Below are 17,030 nucleotides of genomic sequence, written 5' to 3'. Positions count from 1 at the left end.
CAAATTCTTCCAAAAATTTTTAGAATGACTTACAGCATAGAAAAAAAAAACTCTTAGTGCTTTACAAAGTAAACTTTTGTTATCTGCAAAGTTGACTTCTGTAAAATGGCTCCTTCTCCAACAATGTGAGATAGATGAGGCCTCACTGTCAGAACAGTATCATTGTTAAGACGAAAGGGATAGAGTGAAGCATTTGGGTCATGCAGGTTTACATCCTGGACCTGTCCAAGGCCCCCGTCAACTTCACTCTAGAACCTTCCACTTTTAGTACTTTCTTTCCTATGACCAGATCATTCCAAAGTAGCTTTATTTTTTGTTTTGTTTTTAACTAGAATAGAGTAGAACCAAAAGACAAACAAAAAAACCCTAACCATTTCGAAGCCTATGATAAATACATCCCATGCAATATTCTGCCAATACCATCCCCTAAAAGGAGGGAAATGCCCCAGGGCCTTTGCCCATGCCATTCCTTCTACTTGAAATGCTTTTCGTTTTGTCTTTGCCAAGTTAAATGCCCTTCATCTTTTGGATTTGTTGTCTGGGGATATCTTGATGCTTTGGAAGTGTAAATAGTGCTCAGCCAAGTTTTCCCAGGGGTCATGAAATAGGCTCACAATGAGATGCTCAAACAGCATGGTTTACTAAATAGATTAAAAACATTGGCAAGAAGCAAAAGGAAAGAGATGGGACAGGTTGACACACCTAGGATAGGGCTACATTACATGAATCCTGGATTACAAAATAGCTGTAGGTCCTGTCGGTGTCTCTCTCTCTCTCCCTCTCTCTCTCTCTGCTGCGATCACCTTTCCTGCTGGTAATGGGGCTACAAGCACTAGAACGAAGGGTGATCAAAGAGCCTCAGCAGGAATCACACGTGTCTGCTCCATCAGAGAGTGGAGGTGAGCATGCCTGGCCCCAGCTCCCCACGTGTAGTTCCTCCATCAATCTGTTGAGCAGCTAATGGGTTTTATCTGCATCCCTCTATCTGGTGAACTCCCTTATTTGTCCTCAGCTCTGGTCCCCAAAATTCCAAACCTCGAACAGTTTGAGAAGTTTTTATCTAATTTTGTGAGAAAATAATCAAGGCAATGAATTATTGGAGTTCTTCCTTCACTTTTTTTTCCACATGAAACAGTCTCAAATTCCTGTTTAAGTCCCCAGCATCCATGGAAAGCTCCTACTTCATGCCTCCACTTCTACTTTTATCATCAAGGCTAACCACACTGCTTTACTCTTAGGTTAGGCGTCAGTGAGGATCACAAGTGCCTGTGGATAAATGGAAATGTGTTTGAATGTGTGTTTACTTTGCACAGGCGAGCTGAGCCAATATTTTTGCGTTCACACTTGTCATCGACACAAGCCATACCTGAAACAAAGCAGGTGTTTCCCAGTTGTTCTTTCTTGTCATGGATTTAGGGCTTTTCCCCCGGGTCTGGGTCTGTGAGGTCTAAGCTGCTCACCAGCTCCTGGAGTGAGTGCATCGCCTGCTCTCGCTTCAGAGGGGACCCGGGCCTGGGGCTGTAGACAGGAGGGTGGGGCCATCCCAAGAACTAGTTCCTTATCAAGAGGATACAGAGTCCTGAAAATCCCCCCACCCCCGGAGCTTGTATTTCCTTTTGGATCTCTGAGCATCTTTTGATCTTGAAACTAATCCATTTTTCCTCTCTCTCTTCCTATTTCCCCCCTTCTCTTTCCTCTCCTGTCTCAACCAACTTAGGGAAATAAGAGCTTATGTGGGAGATAAGTGACCACAAATAACAGCTCCATTAACTCTTTCCCTGCCGGAAAGCTCAGCTGAGCTGTACTTAACTAGAGCCGCTAGTGCACATCAAGTGGGTTGGCTGACTAAAGGGGGAGTTCTTTTGAGTATATTTGTTATTGATATGTTTATGCCTCCATTTAATGCCTCCATTTAATGCCAGAGGAGTCTTCTGGTCCCCACATAACACCACACACAGAAAGTGTTCTTTAAATGTATCACCTAATTGGCTTGCTTTCAGTGCATTAGAGAAATACTGAAGGAGATTGTGGGCTCGCGCCACTCAGGGGCAAGAGGGCCCTGTCACTCAGCAGATTCTGTGACAAGCCTGGGAGGCTGATGTCTCTGACTGTCTGGGTCCAGAAACCTGATGCAGAGGGTTCTGCTCTCTCTCTCCCTGCTCTGTGGGCCCTCAGCAGGCCCGGCTCTTCTCTGGGCCCAGGTTCTTTCCTTCTAAACGCTCTGCCTGTCTACCTCCCTCATAAGGTGGCTGCAAGGATTAGCTGAGATGGGTGAAAGTGCTTTGTATATTGCAGAGGACCTCCCCAAGCAGGGCCTCTGGTCATGGCCTCAGGTCCTGAGGCTGGGGTGTCTTGGGAGCTGTCTCAGGGAGCCGTGTGGACAGGCGGACCCTTGCCCCAGGCACTCCTGCTCTGTTTGGGCATCTGGCATCTTCCCAAGGGGCATCTGTGCCCAGACAGCCTTGGTGTCATCAGGGATGGGTTTGTTCCAACCTGCTGCAGTCATCAAGCCCAGCTCTGAATTACCTAATCCCGGCTAAGAGCATTTCTGATTGCTTGACCGCTGACCTCCTGCAGCTGGATTATCAGATGTGGCTTTGGGGAATAGGCTTGTTTATAATGCTGGAGACAAAGGGAGGAAACGCAGAGCAGTTAAAACAACAGTCCTTCCTGTTGCCCCAGCGCCTTTCATCCAAAGAGGTCATTACGAAGCAGTCTCCTCGGGGCTGGCAGGGCCCTGAGATGTGATTTGAGGGGGGAATGGGAAGCGGGAAGGCACTGAGCAGCGCAGGGAGGGCTCAGGGAATCCCCAACACAGCCCAGAGGGCGGGTGTTGATGTCACCACTTCATACAGGAGAGGTGACCAGGTGCAGACAGGTCCATTCATTAGTCCAAGTTCAAGGTTTACCGACGCTAAAGGGTAGCCCTGGAACATCGAGGGGGTCTGGCTGACTCCAAACCTGCTTCTCTTCCCTTTGCCTTCTGGATAAAGCAAGTCTTAACCTACCCCGAAAGCCCCCAGCACCCCTTTCCAAGGTCCAGACATGAGATGGCCCAGAGCCTTTGTTATGGACTCAGAAAGGGTGAGCTTTAGAAGGACCCATGAGCATCACTGAGTCCAAATAACTCGTTTTAGAGTTTAGGAAACCAAGTCCCAGAGAGGGGAAGCAATTCATCCACACCCACACAGCATTCCACACCGTACCTGGTAGAAGGCAGGTCAGCCACAGAGAGCTGTTGAATAAATGACAGAATTAGCGGCGAAGCCGGACAGGAGCCCAAGCCCCTCCCCCAGCCTGGTTCTCTCAGCCTGTGCCGGCCGCTGCAATGGGAATGGTGTTTTCCACAGGTCAGTGCAGTGGCTTGACCTGGGGGGGGGATAGGGTCTTCTCGTGCCTACTGCCCCTAAGCATTTCACCCACTGGTCTCCAGCCAATCCCAAGCCTCCACAATTTGTGCTCTTTAAGTAAGTAAAACTTATTTTGAAATAGTTCCAAAGCTATTGAAAAGTTTCAAGAACAGTACAAAGAACTCCCACATCCTCCACCTTCTCCACAAATACCCCATCACCCTCACCAACCATTTCCTTGACCAACAGCTCTGTGCCAGGAGAGGAAGGGAAGAGAAGAGCAAAGGAGATGGGATGTTATTTGTGCTGCTTAAATCAAAGGGTTTTCCCTGTCTCAGTTTCACAATTGCTGGGAGAGTAGAGACCCTTAAAGAACTCCTCTGTCCTGAGAAGTTACCTAGTCTTCCTTGTTGACAAGGCCCAGAACTTAGTAGGTCTTCAATAAGTCATTGCCCATTGAAGGAATGAATTGGTCTCATACAAGAACATTGGGTCTCTGGGGTGGGTGGGGATGGAAAGGTGTGTAAGGTGAGGAGGGCCCAGAGATCAGCTTTGGTGGGGTGCAGGGTGCCAGAAGGGTCTCCTCACAGGAGAGGTAACGCAGTCATGGCTACTGAGGCTCAAGGGTTACTTGGAAAGCACCAAGCGGGTACTCCAAGTAGGGGCCTCCATTTCTCCCTGACTTTCCCAGAGAGGTAAAGTGACTCCCTCAAGGACAAGGATTGGTCCGTGGAAGAATTAGGATGAAGACCCAGCCTTCTGACTCTCAAGCCTTTGCTTGTTTTCCCCACTCAATTCAATTGCTCTGTGCATGGGTTATTGGCCCATGTTAATGTTGCAAAGAGGAGACAAAAAGCTCACAATCACCCTACACACTTTCACAAGGTGCATTTCAGGAAAAAGTGACTGAGAAGGCTCAACAGTACCCCAGGTACTGCATTTCTGAGGGAGGTGGGTCCCTAATTCCTGGTGAAGAGGGTCCCAAGGAGACTGGAGAGGTAATGTCTAATAGTCTCCCTTGAGGAGGGGCAATCCCCATTGACGTTGAGTGGGCTGATACCAGGTAGAAGAGCCATAATGCCTGGAGGTGGATTTGCTCTGCCCACAGGTGGGGTGGGGTCCCCAGACCTGGTGGGTTCAACTACAGCAACTGCCACCATGCCTGTACACTTGATTCCTGTTGGGATGTCCCACAGCCTCGTGGATGGTGTCCAAATCCAGCAAGAGCCCAGGGACTTGGTACTCTTCTGCCAGCTGCCCTGACAAACCCGGAGCCTCCTTCAGCTCCAGTAAGTGGTACCCAAGAAGTGCCAGTGACTTTGGGGGTGGCCCTGGATAGTCATGGAAACCAAGTTCTCCCCATGCAGCAACACCGGACCCAACACCCACCTTCTACGCTCTGGCTGTTTCACACTCTTTGATTTGATCTTCCTAAGTTTGTCACAGTCACAGAGGGTCAGCTCACGTGTTTGCAGAAGCCTCACAGATGCCAGTTGAAGATGAGGTTAGCCTGTAGGGTGCATCTTGTCCTGGGGTCCATGTGCTGAGCATCTTCCTGCTCTTGTCCCCAGCCCTGGTTGCTGCTCCTGCATGGATCCTGGGAGAGCATGTTTTCTGAACTGTTTCCTGAAGAGAGGAGTAGACACGTGGTTGAGCTCACATAGGAGGTGAGCGATTGGGTTGGTGTCAGAGAAGAGCCCAAAGAACCTTCTCTCCCAGCGGCGGCTGCATGACATGAGGACTCTACCCTGTTCCATGCACCCATCACCTCTCTTTCTGTCAGACAGCTGTGGTGTGGTCCAGCCTGACCCTCTGAGCCCTGTTTACTCCGCCTCAGGAGGCTGAGGCCACCTCAGGACTAGTTGGGGAGCAGGGTGAATTTGGGAGCCTGGTCAGGCCCGCAGACACCCTTGTTCATTTGTGAAGGGAGAGGGCAGGGTTTCTAGGGTCATAAAGCCTGGGTTCCCCTCTCATCTGTCAATCAATTTTCCCATCTGAAAAAATGTAGGGAGGGTGGAAAGAGATATTAGTTCTTGCATCCCTCATGGGACTATGTGGGGATTATATACAATAATATGAAAAAGCCTGGTAGATAGTGACCCACCACGAATTCATGGTCACTGAAGTTCATATGATCTTGATGTAGCTGTAGATCGTGATGTAGGTCTGGAGAACTTTCCAGGGTAACTCAGGTCACAACCGTCTGGAGCTTTGGAGCCCCACCTGTTGCTCTAGGTTGATAACAGACTCAAGAAGGATAAAAAAAGAGGTCATTTTGCTTCTTTCCCAGGACTGTGAATTCCTCTGGGCAGGCTTATGACTCCCAGCAGTGCCTGGCATGTAGAAGGGCTGTGGAGAGAATTTATGGAGCCAGAATGTACTCAAAGTCTCCAGGATGTTACTGGTGACCCTGCCCAGGGTTTCCTTTGGCTGGAAGCTGATCTCCTTTGAGGTGTTTGGCTTGTTAAATCTCATCTGTCCTTCCTGATCTATTCTTAGTCCTTTGACCTAGGAGTTTGACCTCTGTGGATTACCTCTCAGGCTCCCTGGCCCTCTGGCTTCTGGTTGGATTTGGCCAATGGGAGGCAGGAGCAGGAGATCAGAGGGAAAGGGGAGAGAGAGGTTGGACTATTTGGTTTCCCCTTCCCTGTCAGGTCATAGCTTTGACAATGCCTGCGTTCTCCTACTCAAGGCCACTGGGTGGCTGCTGTGTAGCTTCAGCTCTCACTGGACCAGCAGTTCTATCTCTTCCCCGTGCCCCTTCAGACACAGGGGCAACACCGGCTTCCCACTGATACTATCTCCTAGGCACATTTCTGTCCCTTGGTGGACACAGAGTGTTGGACACGCTACCCATGTGTTTTCCCTAAACTCCCTTCAATTAACCCTTTGACTGCATCCTGTGTTTCCCACGGGGACCCCGACTGACACAGATAGGTACATCAGATGCTGACCCTCCCTCTCAGATTGGCCCCCGGGGTTCAGTGGCTCCAGGCCCTGAGCTTCTCAGGGGGGCCCAGTCCAACATAACAGATAAGCAAGGGCAGTGGCTGGGGTACTGCTTATGTATCCCAGTCTCAGCCCAAGGAGGAGTGAGTAGAAACTGATGACTCTGATGGATGGACCGAGCAGTCTCAAAGGTCATTCTCGGCTCCAAATAGTGTCAGAACCATCAAAGTCCCTCAAATGCTTTTAAATCCTAACATTGACCTCACGGACCCAATATCAACCTTAGGTGGAGAATCATAGGCCATTCTGCCCAATGAACGTTCACGTGTTTATTCATTCAGGCACTCAACACACATTTCCTGAGCACCTCAAGGTGCTGCAATGTGCCATGCACTGGGGACCCCAAAATAAATGGCTTAGTTCTCACTCCCAACCATCTCCTAGTATAGCAGGAGAAATAAGCTGTGCACACACATGACAATTATACAGTCAGCATGAGAATGAGACAGGAAGAGATAAAGTGCTGAAGGAATTAAGGGCAGAAAAAGGAAATGGGGATGAGATAGGACATTCCCTCCCCTGAATCTTGGGGGGAGATAATCACATAAATCAATAGGCTGGATCGTGTAGCCAAGAGCTGTTTACCAATAAGCTAAACCGAAAGGGAGACCTAATCTTTATTGATGTCCTACTATGTGCCAGGTGCTTCATAACGTCACCTCAGACTTCCTGGTAAACACTGTTATCCCCCCTGCACAGGGAGGAAACAGCACAGCTTTGAAGGTTGGACGGTTGCCCAGCAAGCTCCAGACTCAAGGTCTGTCACTTTGCAGTCTCTTCTGCTTCCAGACATCACACACAAACTTTGCTTCCATCCATTTTCCAGAAGAGAAAAGGCTGAAGTAGAAGGTTCAGTCTCCATTCCAGTGAAGGGTCATGAGTGGAGTGCTGGCCGGTTGCACCTAAGCTTAATCAGGGGACTTGGTTCTTGCACCCTATGGCTTCCCCAGGTTATTTTGTGTCACTTGTTAGAACCGGTGTGGGAAGGTTAATTTTGTGTGTCATCTTGATAAGGCTAAGGGGTGCTCAGGTAGTGGGTAAAATTTTATTTCTGAGTCTGTGTCTGTGAGGGTGTTTCTGGAAGAGATTAGCATTTGTTTTGTTTTGTTTTTGTTTGCTGTATGTGGGCCTCTCACTGCTGTGGCCTCTCCCCCGTTGCGGAGCACAGGCTCCGGACGTGCAGGCCCAGCGGCCATGGCTCACGGGCCCAGCTGCTCCGCGGCACGTGGGATCCTCCCGGACCAGGGCATGAACCCGCGTCCCCTGCATCCGCAGGCGGACTCTCAACCACTGCGCCACCAGGGAAGCCCCAGAGATTAGCATTTGAATCATCAACTGAGTAAAGAAGACAAGTCTTCACTGATGGGGGTAGGAATCTTCCAATCCATCGAGAGCCTGGATAGAATAAAAAAGAGGAAGGAGAATTCTCTCTCTGCTTGCGCTGGGACAGCCGTCTTCGCCTGCCCTTGGACACGTGGGCTCCTGGTTCTTGGGCCTTCAGCCTCTGCTAGGACTTGTAACTTGTTCTCAGGCCTTTGGACTCAGTTTGATGACATCCCTGTTTCTCCTGGGCCTCCAGCTTGCAGACGGCAGACCGTGGGACGTCTCAGCCTCCGTGATCATGTGCTCCAGTCCTCCCTGATGAATCTCTTTCTGTGAATCTGTATGTATCCCATTGGTTCTGTTTCTCTAGAGAACCCTGACTAACACAGTGACAGGACTGTGAAATCAGAGCCCTCCAGCCTGCACCCCTGGGCCTCCTCCCAGGGCTGGGTCTGCCCCCATCTTCTCTCCCTTTCCTTCCTCAGCAGGACCCGGCCTCTGGTGGCCCCTCCCACGCCCCTCCCCCATCGCCCCCCACTGTGAGAGGCACGATGACAAAATGACAAAAACATTCTCGAGGAAGCAAGCTGCCTGGCTCACGGAGGCCACCGTGAGCACCAGAGAAAGCAGGATTTGGAGTTATTCATCCCACTTCCATGGAGCGATTCCAGATCTGCCCTGTGCTGGCTTCCCCCTTCCTGTTTTTGAAACCAGACACTTGCGGTCACTGTGTCTTCCCTTCGGTGGGTACAGAACCTTTAAGGGCCGGCCGTCCTTGGTTTCCATGTCGTCAAGAATGGGCTGCTCCTCTTTTGCTTTCACCCAGCCCTCATCAACGTATGGAGGCCGCACTGGGGACGAGAAGGCAGAGTCTGCAGCCCGAGGGCCGGGGAAGGATTCCTGGGGCATCCACATCCACGACCCGGGGCCGAGGGACCCACACACCCTGGAACTCTGCCCACGCACGACTTCTCTGTTGTCCAGTGGGGTTTCCTGGCCTCTCCTCTCCTTGTAGGTCACTGCAGGAGCAGTGAGATAACACTTATGTATATATATTTATATTATTTAAAGGCTACTATATTTATATATTATTTTAAAATAGTTGTATAAATAAATATTAATTTACATGTATATATTTATATAATATACATAAAATCACTTTGTAAGCTGAAAAGAGCTTTACACATGTGGGCTTTAAGAGTTCTTTAAAAAAAACTTTAGGGGTTTCCCTGGTGGTGCAGTGGTTGAGAGTCTGCCTGCTGATGCAGGGGACATGGGTTTGTGCCCTGGTCCGGGAGGATCCCACGTGCCGCGGAGCGGCTGGGCCCGTGAGCCATGGCCGCTGGGCCTGCACGTCCGGAGCCTGTGCTCCGCAGCGGGAGAGGCCACAGCAGTGAGAGGCCCATTTTGTGTTTACAAGGGCATTTATTTCAGTGTCGTATATAATAACCTCAGTGGGAAAATGCCCACCCATAGGGTATTGGTTACATATGTGTGGTAAATCTCTTCAATGGGCTATCATGAAGCTTTTTTAAAAATTTAACTTCATTTTTATTGAAATATAACGTACGTACAAAAAGGCGTGTAAATCAGGAGTAGGAAGCTGGATGGGTTACCAGTAAATGAGGCAATACAAACGCCACGCAGATCAAGAGTCCGAACGTCACCAACACAGCACCGTGATTCAACTATACGTCAAGACAAAACTAAAATGAAAACAAAAATTAAAAAAAAAAAAAAAGAGAGAAGCAGAACATCGTCAGTGTTCCAGAGCCGTCCTGGGTGTGCCCCCGACCTGTAATCCCGCCCTCTGCCTCCCATAGAACCTGTGTCCTCTCCTGTAACAGCATAGATGCATCATTCCTGTTTTGAACTGCGTAAAGGGTTACATACTCTATGACTTCTTATGTCCAGTTAAGAATTCTTTAGGCTTTGTGAACGCTTGCTGAGCTGTGGTTGCATATTCACTATGTGTTCGGAGGAAGCGCCCCTCCCCTCATGGGGTGTGTGTGTGTGTGTGTGTGTAGGTACTGTTGCCATGACAACATCCCCGCCTGGGCGTTACGCCCCACAGGCCCTCTGATCCGGCCCGCTGGCTGATCTTGGGCGATCACCGTGTTTACATCGTGCTCTTGCTCAGAAGCCCACCATGGATCCCGACTGTGGGGGCTGCTTTATTGACAGCCCCTTCTCCCTCAAACCAGGCAATGTCACCCCTCCTGAGAGGCAGGCGTTTGCTATAACAAGCAAGGCCCCACTTGCAAAGTTGCTGGAGGCCTCGCCCTGCTCTGTCAACGTACATCTTCCTATCCCTTCCACCCACGGGGAAGTCTCTGTCAAATCCTCTGGCCGTGATGGCCAGACACTCCTTTTACGAACCTCTGTTGGACTTAGACTTCACATCATCGTGTGGGTTGGCACGCAGCTGGCATCCAGTCGCGTCCGGCTGTTACTTTAGCTCAGTGGTACTCCACGCTGGCTGAGAATCAACTGGGGAGCTTTACAAAAGAAAGAAACTGAAAACATTTTTAAATACTAAAAAATAGTTTGGGCTTCAGGCCAAACCCAAGTCTCTGAATCTCTGAAGGTGGAGTCTGGATGTCAGTACTTTCAAATGCTTTCCAGGAGGTATGGGGTGAACTGTATACTCTCCACTCTATCATATGCTGAAGCCCTAACCCCCAGTGCATTCTGAGGAATGTGACTGTATTTGAACACAGGGCTTTTAATGAGGTAATTAATTAAGGTGGGCACTAATCCAATATGACTGTGTCTGGTTAAGAAGAGGAGATGAAGACACAGAACCACAGAGGGAAGACCATGTAAAGACACAGGGAGAAGACAGCCATCTACAAGCCAAGGAGAGAGGCCTCAGAAGAAACCAACCTCCTAACTCTTTGATCTTGGATTTCCAGCCTCAAGAACTGTGAGAATATAAGTTTCTGTTACTGAAGCCACTCAGCCTGTGGGATTTGCATGGCAGCCCAAGCTGACTAATACACCCGGTGATTCCTCTGCACGTCCAGGGTGCAGCTCTGAGGCAGAAGCCAGCCACGTGGATCCCGCCATCCTCACCTCCCACCTAGATGGTAACCCCCCTGAGGCCAGGGATGGGGCTGTACCTTTGATTCCCTTGGTATAAAGCTGGCTACTGACCCATCGGTAAGTAACGGCTCGTGCCACAGGACATTGCCCCCATGCACTTGTGTTCATGGTCCTTTACTTCTTATGCCTCCATCATACTTGGAGATGCTTTGGACATTTTTTTTTACAGTGTTTTTCTGCTTATCATCTTGGCCAGTTTTACACCATAAACAACTTCTATCACTTTCTGTTAAAGGCTTTTTTTCTATCCCAAGGATCCTGACTTCTGTTGGCATGTTTAATATTTTCTCATATGTTGGGTAAACATCTGACTCTTCTGACCCTCTATGTGGCCTGCTTGGCCCACTGGCATTAGATAACGGCCACTTCCATCGAAAACATGCCATTTCTGGGAGAATATTAATCTTTTTTTTTTTCCTTCTTTCTTTGGGGCCGCATCGTGCGGCATGTGGGATCTTAGTTCTCCAACCAGAGATCAAATCCATGCCCGCTGCAGTGGGAGCACGGATGGAGTCTTAACCGCTGGACCGCCAGGGAAGTCCCAGGATTTTAATCTTTTTCAGAGATGCCACTGGCCTTGCCAGCTCCCGACTCTCTGGGGCCATTGTCCTGTCACTTTTCCCATTGTACGTGCAGGAGAGAACCTTGCTGAAGGCCCACCCGCCTCCACATGCCTTGTATGGCTTCAGACCATCACGCCCAGGACAGCTCCTCTTTCAAGAAAATGGACTGTTTAAGGAACAATGGGTTTGGGGTTTGGAAGTAAACTTAGAGGTCATTTTACTGACGGGAAACTGAAGCCCAGAGGTGGAAGGCGATTTACCCACCGTCATAGAGTGAGGTAGTGGCCACACCCGTGCTGGAGGCTGCCTGCCTGGTAGCGCAGAGCTCTGCTCTCTGAGTCACTCTGCTACCCTGTCAAGGGCAATTTCTTCCCCTGGGAAGTCATGTCGGCAGAGAGCAAAAGCAGAGCTCTCCATTCTCCAGGATTCGTCTTGAAGTTACCTCTCTACCCTTATGGCCCTCAAATTTTATACCACTTTCCCTTTTCTCCACTTGAATGCCAACCACGGCCCAGAGGGGTCATCACTCCGGGCCTCATTTTGCTGTCTGCTGCTGCGGCGGCCACTTCCAGCTCCCTGTACAGGTAGCGATGGCCTTGTACACAGGTTCTGCCATGGGATGTGGGCAGAAGTTGTTGGAGGAAAGTTTCGGGTCAACTTTGTAAGTGACTAACTCAGTATGTGCCCGGCCTTTCCTCCTCCCTCCTGCCTGGGATGTGGGTAGGTAGCAAAGAGAAGAAGGGCACAGAGCTGGACAAAAGCAAGACAGGGCTCTGGTTCCCAGCTCTTCACTCTCCACTCCCAGCTTGGGGTCAAGTGGAGGAGTACTGGGTAGGGGGTGGGGGGGGGAGATATCTAGATAAGGTGAGAGAGACACCCCAACAGCAGAGGGCTTGAGTCCAGCCAAGACCCATAAATAAGCTCTAATGGAGACCTCCTTTTGGACTCCTCATCGCCCTCCCACTCAGGACAGGGCCTCATCCAGGTATATTTGGAGGATGGATTGGACGAGGCTCTGATGTTCAGCCTTCCTGAGCCACCTGCGTTCTATGGGGTATGAACAGAACCAGGCTGGAGCTCAGAGCCTGACTGTGAAGCGATAGGTGGTCTTGCTCAACACAGAGACTGAGGCGGTAGACCACTAGTGTCAGGAGGAAGGGATCCCAGTCAAGCTGCAGGGCCCACAGCAGCCATCTTGTGACTGTGAGGAAATTTGAAGAGGGAAGTCAGCAGTAGGGCAATCAGGGCAGAAATATAGAAGGTGCCAGGAACATTGCTGACATCTTGGAGAATCTGTACTGGCTCAAGAGGGTCTATCTCTAGACTTCTTTTATGTGATCGAAAAATTAACTTCTACCTGACTTAAGTCATTTGGTGGGAGGGCTTCTGTTACTTGCAGCCAAAGGCACTTTCTGACAGAGCAGTCATCTTAGGATCACTCCACTTGTTGAAAAGTTGTTTCCCAAGTTGAACTGAGATCAGCCTCTGTGTCCTAGGAAAGTCCTGGCCATTCCTAACTCCCGCTTCTGCCTTCTAGGGTCACCCCAGAGAAATCTAGTTTCTTTCTTGTCTCCAGCATCTTCCCAGTTCCTTCCCACTGGCTTTTTCATGTTATTGGTTCTCACTCCATCTCTTACACCTGCGATTGTTTGTTTGTCGGACCTCAGGCTCCCTTAGTTGCTTTCTCAGCTGCTCAGGGCCCTGGGCAGCCTGAGGGTGCATGTCTTGTGTGTCACTTCTCAGACCCTCCCAGCCCAAAGCAGCTGTTGGATATGCACTTTCCTTGGTTGTTTGTTTCCTCCATGCCCTGACCCATGGCTGGTCAAGAAAGCTTTCTTCCCTTGGGCTACCCTGCCCCCATTTTATTATTATCATAGTCTTTGTTGACTGTACTCCTCACCCCACGCTTACCACTTACCGCATGGCCTCCCAAGCATCATTTATTCTGCAAACATTTGTCAAGCACTTACAATGTGCCAAGCACGGCCTAGGACAGCAGGGCCACAACCAGAACACTTCCTGCCTTCAGGGAGCTCAGCCATCCCACTTTGCCCGTTCCACTTTGCATTTTAAGCGCTGTAAATCTGAGCTATCTCATTAGCCTACTTCCCTTGTTGATAAGCTGTCTAGAGAATATTAGCAAGTGTGGGGTGGGGGAGAGGCAGGACAGGAAGATACTCTAATGCCGGTGGGTTTTTTTTAAAGACAGTTTCCAAGGATTTTCCTTCCTGTGTCCATATCAGATATCAGGGTTCTTCCAGTGCTAAGTCTCCTTTCCTGAGTTGCCATGAATATGTTGTCGTGCGTGTCTTTCCATTATCACCAGAAAGAAAGAGAACCTTCTTTGGCAAAACTTTCCTCAGGACCTATAGGTTGAACAAGAGGGTTTATATTCACAAACATGATCTCTTTCTTTTTAAGTCACACCATCTGCATATACTGGTCAGCCCAGAGCTCAGTGTTTTTTCTCACTACTATTCTTCCTCTCCTTGGTTTCCTCATCTTCAAGGACTACATCTAAGGTTCCTTTTCGTTTTGTTGCTGCAAGCATTTAAGTTCTATTCTCTTAGCAAATTTCAATTATGCAATACAGTGTCATCAACTGCAGTCGCCATGTTATGCATTAAATCCTCAGACTTCTATCAAAGGTTTATAACTTGGGCTTTGTGATCTCAGGGGGGTATTTTGTGCAATGGGAATGTGCTCATTTTTTAGAAGAGGGTCACTGTTCATAGTTTTACCATAATGTTGAAAGGGTAAGGTATTACCTAGAAATTTTAAAAAACTAATGCCTTTGATATTTTCTCAAGAGGTCATCCAGATTAAAGTGTAATCATTCATAACACAGCGTCATGCACTATCTTTTCGTGCAAAACTCCTAGTGTAACCTCAGCAGCCCTCTTGTTTAGCACCTTCGTTTTAGGATTAAAGTAACTGAAACTCCAAGAAGTCAAGTGGCTTGCCCACAGCCATCAGCTAGTTACTGGCAGAGCCAAGGTGGGCTCATGATCCTGGGGTGCCCTGGAAGCAGCAGGAAAACTCACGGGCCAAAGGGTGAGGACTCAGGTGCAGAGCTTCTGTCTTCTTCCCTGGATTTTAAATTCTGTGAGGCAGGAGCCCATCTCACCACGCTAAGCCTCATTCTCTGTGTCTAACCATATTTCTAGCACATCGTAGATCTCAATATTGGCTGCTAGATTGCTTTACATCTGTTAATTAAACATACTACTCTTGGGACTTCCCTGGTGGCACAGTGGTCAAGACTCCGAGCTCCCAAAGCAGGGCGCCCGGGTTCCATCCCTGGTCAGGGAACTAGATTCCACATGCATGTCACAACTAAGAGTTCACATGCCACAACTAAGGAGCCCGCTGGCCGCAACTAAGGAGCACATGTGCCACAACCAAGACCCGGTCCAACCAAATTAAAAAAAAAAAAGATCTGATGCAGCCAAAAAAACAAAAGTACACTGGGCTTCCCTCGTGGCGCAGTGGTTGAGAGTCCACCTGCCGATGCAGGGGACACGGGTTCATGCCCCGGTCCGGGAAGATCCCACATGCCGCGGAGCGGCTGGGCCCGTGAGCCATGGCCGCTGAGCCTGCGTGTCCGTAGCCTGTGCTCCGCAACGGGAGAGGCCACAACAGTGAGAGGCCCGTGTACAGCAAAAAAAAAAAAGTACTACTCTTGTTAGACCCAATTTCCCTCACATTCCGTTTATTTTCCTCCTGAATCCACCGCTCAGAAGCACAGGGGGTTCTGCTGTGTGGAGCCGTTTGCCTTGCCCCTCACCACCTCAGCCCCAGCTTTGGGAAGTCTCCATCCATCAAGTCGCCTTTCTTAAAGGGCAGTTCGCCCCACTTCCTCCTTTCTTACACTTACCCGCCTGGTCATCGTGACCTGACCATCAGGTTACAGCACAGTGGCGCCCCGATGCTGACATCACTAGAAATCCATCAAACCCAACCTTGAATAAGTACTGGGTCTTCATCATGGATCTGCGTACAGCCTGTGCTTGACTCCTGTTGTATTTCACTGACTTTAGTACACCCAGGTTTCCTGCACCCCTCCCCGTGCCATGTTTTAATATCTCTGAAATCAGGATGCAATCTTGCAATTAATAGCATGTCTTAGTCTGTCACCATTTTTTTCTTTCTTTCTTCTTGGCTCATAAAATAAGGGCAAATTCGAGTCACTGAAAGGTGGTGTTGGAAGTGGCTCTAGATCCCACCCAGCCTGGGGCACTGGATGACCCTGTGCAGGGCTGAGTTGCCCCTGCTCCGTGGCAGTTCTCCCTGGAGGCTATGTACCGCCAGCGTTTTTCTCCAGGGACATTGGCTGTTCACACCATCCTTGCTCCAGCCAGCTGTTCGCTTGTAACATCAATCAGTCAACCTTCAAGTTTTCGGACACAGCATCCTCCTTCCCACCCCTTCCTGCTGACTCCTTAGGTCGGCTTTGGTGTCTTTGCCACTGGAAGTTCTCCTCCTGCAAAGCCCAGCCTCTATCCAGCCCGCAGATGTCTCTCACCCTATTTATTCTCTTCCTGAATCCATCACTTTTGCTGCCTGCTCCGCCCACAGCCCCTGGCCTAGCCCACTTGCAGGCCTGCCAACAAAACTGTTTCCTCGCCTGCAGGCCCATCCTGCCCAATTCCTCCGGCAGGGCTGTCACCTTTTCGAGCATTTCCTGAGAATTCTATTTTTTTCTCCTTTTGCCCCTTAATCTGTTTTTCTCCGCTTCCCTCCCCTACCCACACACAGCTGGGATGACTCCTATGCTTTCTTCCTCCTGAAATCCCCTGGCACCCTCCCCCATCCTTTGCTGCCCTAGACCGGTCCCACCATTGCTAGGATTTGGTGCTGTGGGCCTGGCTTTGGCTGGGACCCATTTCGCACTAGTGATTCGCCCCCCAGTCTGTATGCTGACTGAGATCACCCACCACCACTTGACAGCCAGACCCTGATCTCCTGCCTGGTCCTGTCCATCCCCCATTAGAACCCAGGTGGCTTAGGAAATCTGGACATCAGAGCCTCCTCCAATCTGCTCTGCCCAACATACCCTGAGGCCCTGTCCCGAGTGGGAGTGGGGTGTGGGTCCCGAAAGGAGGTCTCCTTTAGAGCTTGGTCACGGCGCAGCTGGGCCGACACTGTCTGCTGCTGGAGTGTCTCTCGCCTTCTCTAGATATGTCCCACCTCCAGTCTCCCCACCGTGACCCCAAGCTGGGAGGCAGACCCTATGTGCTGTCCCCCAGCTCTGCCCCTGCTTCTCTATGCCCTTCTCCCCAACACTTCCTTGCACCTGGAAGGGCCAGGCTCCCCACTTCCTCCAGAACCTTCTCTTGCTGTCCACCCCCTCCCCCATAGAGAGTGTTAATGGGGGAAGGGTTGTCTTCTGTCTCCTATGAAGTGGGTTCCCGATCACGTGGCTCACCTCGTTCACAGGTGGTAAAGAAGAGCTGCATGCACCCTCCCCGTGGGCCAGGCCTGGTGTCCTACCTATCTTGTCTTGTTAAAGAGGCCAAGTCGGGCTTCCCTGGTGGCGCAGTGGTTGAGAGTCTGCTTGCCGATGCAGGGGACACGGGTTCGTGCCCCGGTCCGGGAGGATCCCACGTGCCGTGGAGTGGCTGGGCCCGTGAGCCATGGCCACTGAGCCTGCGTGTCCGGAGCCTGTGCTCCACAACGG

The sequence above is a fragment of the Mesoplodon densirostris genome, chromosome 6 (assembly GCF_025265405.1).
Source record: "Mesoplodon densirostris isolate mMesDen1 chromosome 6, mMesDen1 primary haplotype, whole genome shotgun sequence".
Lineage (NCBI taxonomy): Eukaryota > Metazoa > Chordata > Mammalia > Artiodactyla > Ziphiidae > Mesoplodon > Mesoplodon densirostris.
This window is presented reverse-complemented; position numbering follows the sequence as displayed.